Source organism: Mustela nigripes, chromosome 12 (genome assembly GCF_022355385.1).
Source record: "Mustela nigripes isolate SB6536 chromosome 12, MUSNIG.SB6536, whole genome shotgun sequence".
Classification (NCBI taxonomy): Eukaryota; Metazoa; Chordata; class Mammalia; order Carnivora; family Mustelidae; genus Mustela; species Mustela nigripes.
In genome coordinates, this window is record NC_081568.1 from 4751645 (window position 1) to 4757644 (window position 6000).

At 49.0% G+C, this 6000-nt stretch overlaps 1 protein-coding gene across 4 annotated transcripts in view; it reads left to right on the forward strand.

Moving 5' to 3' along the window:
• The window catches only part of SRD5A1 (steroid 5 alpha-reductase 1), a 56666-nt gene extending 50666 nt beyond the window's left edge, over positions 1–6000 (forward strand). The window contains exons 10-12 of one of the 4 annotated variants that reach the window (XR_009407363.1): positions 2609–2768; positions 3991–4540; positions 5706–6000. The gene's annotated coding sequence lies outside the window, so the exon portion shown is untranslated. The remainder of the gene's footprint in view (positions 1–2608; positions 2769–3990; positions 4541–5705) is intronic. The other 3 variants (XR_009407364.1, XR_009407365.1, XR_009407366.1) reach the window with 3 other exon arrangements.

Genomic DNA, 6000 nt, shown 5'->3' on the forward strand with positions numbered 1-6000 from the left:
CATGCAACAGATGAATCACTGAACACTCCATCAAAACTAATGATGACTATATGTTGGCTAATTGAATTCAAATTAAACAAATAAATCAAGTACTGTAAACCAATGGGGATCCCCAGGGACCTGGGAGAGAAGAGTATACGGACTCGGTGCCATGGGATGAAAAGGGACTAGAGCTCTTCGATCTTAGGCCATTCGAGAGTCCCCCCTTGGCTTCTTGACTGGTAAAACTGAAGCGTTGCAAGGAGATTGACAAGGCCTTAAAGTACCAGGTTTGAGAAACGTGTCAAGAAGTGGTGTAACCCAGCTTTCATTCTGCCTCTGGCTTTAAGGGAAACTGTCTCCTATGAGGCATAGCGGCTGGGTCTTTTAAGGCCACTTTCACGGGTTGGGCTTTAAGAGTCCATCCTGGGACAGGGCAATCCCAGACCTGTGGGTTTACTACCTTCCGGATATTAGAAGGGACGTCAGGGTAAGGGTCTGGTCTCTAAGTGTTCAAGAGGACAAGCCATACTCTTCCTTATAAGAGCAGAACAGCTCCCTGGTTTATATATGAAATCTCGCCCAAGGAGTGGAGTGGAACAGGATGGAAAGACCAGAAAAACTGCATCTCCGCAGATGTCAGGCGTCACCAGCTCACATAGACTGTGTTTAAAGTAGCTATTCCCGCCGGTGTCTTCGGGTCCTGGTGTGTATAGTTACAGAGAGCTTCTGTGAAGCCTGCAACAGCCAGATTGTCAGCAGCAATTTGGCGGACTTTCCAGATTTTGTTCAAATTTACAGATTTGGAGAATCCTTTTTCATTTCTTCTAACAGGGAAGGGGTCATAGGATCGCATCTCTCTCTCTCCCTCCGTTTTCCTGACATTTCCAGTGTGGCTCAGTCACTGGGACAGCAGTGCCCCTTAGATAACATTCTCCATCTCTTGTGGCCAGTTTTTCCTCAACAAAGATTCAATATGATAGATAGACAGACACACGTCACATATGTGTGTTTATCATATATCATATATATAACATCATCCCTATATGCATATATATGTGTGTATGTGTATATACACAAGATATATTTATGTATATCTTGTCAGGTCAAATCAAACACAGTGACTACTTGTTCAAAACCCTTGAAAAACTGAAAAAGGTTCCCAGAACATTGACCTAATAGTTATTTTATCTGAGCCAAGTGTGCCATGGAGGACAGGACATGGACTCCGATAATGCCCATTTCTCCATTAGCAGCCTCCCTAAGGGATGCAACGCTGATTTAGGGGGAACTGCCAGGAGATGGGGAATTCTGTTCCTGGTGTGTCCAGCTGGACCTGGAGCAGAGGGGTCTTGAGGCTTGTAAGGAAGAGGGCTAGTGATAGCATCAATGTCTCCTTTAGTGGGAGGCTTGTGGCTCCTCCAGTAGCCGAGGTTTATTAGGAGGAATGGGTGTTCATCATCCAATACATCAGGAGGGGGCTTATTAGCCTGGCTAGTGGCCAAACACATTCTGCAAGAGCCCCTGAGGTTGGGATCCCAGTTTTAGGACCATGAAGGCTTGGATATAGTGTACCTCTGTCCATTTGCCCTGTTTCCTGCAGGAGAGATCTAACTGGTGCATCATATTCAAGTTTAATGTCCCATTAATGGGCCATTTTTCCTCAGGAAGAAGAAGAGGAAGAAGGGGAAGAGGAAGAAGAAGAGGAAAGAGAAGGAGGAGGAGTGGGAAGGGGAGGAGGAGGAGGAAGAGGAGGAGAAAAAGTGGTGCTGGTGAGGAGCAGAAGGGGGGGGAGGAAAAGGAGAAGGCGATGATGAACAGGCTTGTCTTTCTTAACTCTTGCCGTCTGAATTGACTCTAGAGGGTTAAAAGGCATACCAAGAGAAAATCCTTGGGGACTAAAGAAGAACCCGTGTTCCTAGAAAAGTAGAGAAAGGTCCATTACCAAGAAATGGTGGAGTCCCATGCAGGATGTGTTCGAGGTTTCTAGAGTCAAAGCAACTGGAGGCATCCCTCCAACAAAATTGCTACGAATGCAGTTTTGCACTAGAGGAGGGATGCTGGCATTCCTCCATTTCCCCCATTGTGTCCTGGGCTACAAATGGGTGCCAGTGAATGGACCTAACTAATGTGCCGTGCCAAGAAGAACCTGCTGTTTTCAACCCATGGAAAACACTAGAAAAGTTTTACAAGGGGAAATTACACAATGCTGTAAGTAGTTAGCAGAGAACATTGACGGAAAGCAGTGAGGATAGAAGTCCATCATGGTCCAAGCAACATTCCAACACATGGCGTCTTTCACAGCCAACTTCCCTTGGAAACAGGTCCCCGGTTGGGTTTTAATTCAATTGCGTATTGGTTTTGGCCGGCTCCAAGCGGAGGTCCCATGGCCAGAAGCAACTAGACCAGGGATGTGAAGAGGATCACATTAGACCAATGAGGAGGAAACCTCACATGGAAGTCAAGATTGGCAGCCGTCATGATGACTTAAGTGCCTGTCCCGTCCCCGAGGTAGACAACTTTGTATAAGAACAGGAAGGAAGAGAGGGCATCAAGTTTCTGGGTCTCATTACCATTCTGGCCATGGTACTAGCTTCTAGCCAAAACCCAGACTTTCTCCTCCCCGTAGAATGGCTAGAGGACTACAGCCTAAGCAATCCACGTGAACGGGTTCCACTGAGACCGCACTCCTGGAAGAGCCCCGGCATGAGAGTGAAGAAGAGGGAGTCACTCTGGGAGTCACTCACCAAGTTTGCACCTGTACTATGACTCGGAGTCCAGACAAAAAGGTAGGCCCCACTCTGGGAGCCAAATTATGATGTGGGGGTCAGTGAGTGAATGGTCAAGAAAGAATTCTCAAGACATTTTCTGTGCAAAAAGTTGCCTTTGTTATGTTAGTAAGCGTCAGGGATAGCAAAGTCTCTAAGGAATTTGTGTCTGTTGAAAGTGAGGTTTCTGGGACCTTAGAAGGACCTAACTATTGTCAAGATAAGGTTACCCTTCATTATCTAGTAAAACATTAGTCATGAGACCCTTTGGCAAAGCATGTTCCATACATCTCAGATGTGCATCTGTGGACCACACAGAAGATGGTTCAGTGTTGGTTACATTTTTCTTGTCTTTGTTCTCCTCATTCATGTCTCCCAGATCCGGAGACTGGAAGTCCAAGATCAAGGTGTGGGCAGGTTCAGTTCCTCCTGAGACCTCTGTCCGTGGTGTGCACAAGGGCCCCCTGCACTGTGGCCCCACATGGTCTATTCTCTATGGCGACATGCCATGTGTGTCTTTGTGTGTCCTAATCTCCTATAAGGACACCAGTGCTGTTGGACTAGGCCCCACTCCAATGGCCTTATTTTAACTGAATCCCCTCTTTCAAGGTCCTACTTCCAAATATAGTCACATTTCGAGGCTCTAAGATTAGGGTTCGATGTAGGATTTTGGGGGACACCATTCATCCCCCAGCACTTCTTTAGATGGTGGGGAAATGGGTGTGGGGGGGTGGATATCCACCACCATCACTCCAAGAAGCTGATATTAAGGTGAAAGCAGGACAGGTGAGGAGTCAGCCATGGCGGGGGGTAGAGGGCCTTCCAGACAAAGGAATTGGCTGGGGCTCCGAGCCTGGCCCGGAGGCCAAAGTGGCTGCAGTTGGGTAGAGTGGGGTCAGAGGGGCTGGACAGGCTGGCGAGCGACCCAGGCCAGACCTGTAGGACCCAGGAAGGGGTTGGGCTTGATAGAAATACGGGGCACTCCAGTATTGTTTTAACCTGGAAGTCGTCTTTACCTTCCTGGTAGCTAGTTGGCAGAGCTAGGCTGGAGACCTGACTGTATTCTTGGTCAAGGAGTTTTGATAGGAATTCCTTTCTGTCCTCAGGGTCAGCCTCTTATGTCCCTGCCCCCTTTACTCCCAAGGCCAGATCAGCCTGTCAAGTACATTCAACTACTTGGCCCAACTATTTCCACCAAATTAAATTTCCGATTTGTAAGGGCCTCACTCTGTCTTTCTGGTAGTTTTCTCTCAAGCGGTCAGCCCAGAGGTGTATCACTCCTGCGTCCTGACGGAGGGAAGAAAGCTGGTATGAAGGCTCGGGTGCCCGACAGTAGTTTTGTGCTAGAATCCTGAAGGGACACTAAGATGTTTGAATAAAGGGCCAGGACCACACGCAAACCTCCTTCCTGGGCTCTCCTGTCCCCAGCTGCCCTGGTCAAGCCCTGGAGCGTATTAAGAGAAGGGGCAAGGTCAACCAACATCGTATACCAACAGATGGCCAGACTTCTTCTAGGACAGTAGACAGTTTCTCCCCCCGCCCCGAGTCTCGGATTATAAGCTGGACGTTATTCCGTGCTGTTCGCATACAGCCGTTCTGAAAGGCAGAGCTGTCTCCAGTGTCCGGCGAGGCCCTCTGACACATGGGCTTGAGGCTGGTCTGTGACCCGAGAAAGCTGCCCGGCAGACCCCACAAGGCATTCAGCCAGACGGGATCAGAAAATCCAAGTTCAAGAGAATCGCTGTTACACGTGACCGGAGAACAGACAGCCCGGGCTAACGACTGAAGTGGGGGTAAGGGATGACCGCAGGACGTTCACTTTTAAGCCGCGTCCCCTGGGGTGTGCGTCCCCCCACTCACACAGCTGAGCCGCACACGGCGAGCAAGGGCCACGCCTGGGGCAGGGTGGCGGGGCCCGCGGGTGCAGGGGCGCACACAGCCCACGCGGGGGCCACACGACACGGGGCAAGGAGTAGGCTTTGGGCTCAGACTGCCCAAGATCGGGATCTTGGGAAGGTTATTTAAACCCTGAACCTCACTTTTCTTACCTGTGAAATTGGGACGTTCATCGTGGAGCTAGAGGTGACCAAGGAAGCTGCATGTGTAGGCCGGGGCCGACCACCACCCGCCGGGCCTGGGCCCCACAGCGTCTGGTTTTCCCCTCGCCGCTTCTGTTCCCGCTTCCTAGAGCACCACCACCTCAAAGGGCCCCGCTTCCTCCCCTGCAGACACCCGCATCCCCAACACATACACGCGCACCACGTTCACTCACGCTCCCTCACAAACACATTCATTCACATGTACACACACACAACATTCACTCTCACACGTTCACTCACACTCACTGGCACACACCACATTCTCACACAAATTCACCCTCACACTACATATTCACTGACACATTCACTTACACTCACACCACACACACACAACTCATTCACTCACACACATTCAGTCACACTCACCACCACATTCACTCACACACACACATTTACTCCTACACATTCACTCACACTCACTGACACACACACACCACATTCACTCTCACACAAATTCACCCTCACACTACACATAATCACTCACATTCACTCATATACACCACACATTCGCTCACACACACCTCCACACGTTCACTCACACACACTAACACTACACATATTCACTCAGTCACACTGACACACCACATTCACACACACATACCACATTCACTCACACATTCACTCATACACACTCATTCCACACACACACCATGCATTCCCTCACACACACATTCACACCACCACAGACACACATGCAGTCTTGCACACGCACCTACACTACAACAGGTGCGACTAAGTGTCAGCTGTGACTCTAACGCGCCCACCTCTCAGGGACCAAACACAGAGCTGCCTGCATCGATGTTTATGAAATCTGGGAACCCTCTGCTTCAAAGTCACATTATCTTTTCTTTTCCCCTAGGAAAAGCCAGTACATCGTCTTTTCCTCAGACGTTTGAAATACCACATCTTTTCATTCACTGGACTCTACATCTGCCTGGGTCTCTTTTGCTGTTCACTACTTTGCTTATTAATTTACTAGACACGAGATTCACGGGATACTGCATTGTTGGGATGTGCTATGCCGTTCAGTCTACTATGTCTGTTGGAGTACTGTACTCTCACGTTGTTGTGTGATACCTAGAAGGACAAGTTTCCTCCAATTATTTTTCTTCCAAAATGTTTCTCTTTTTAAAAAAATGTAATGCTTTCAGACA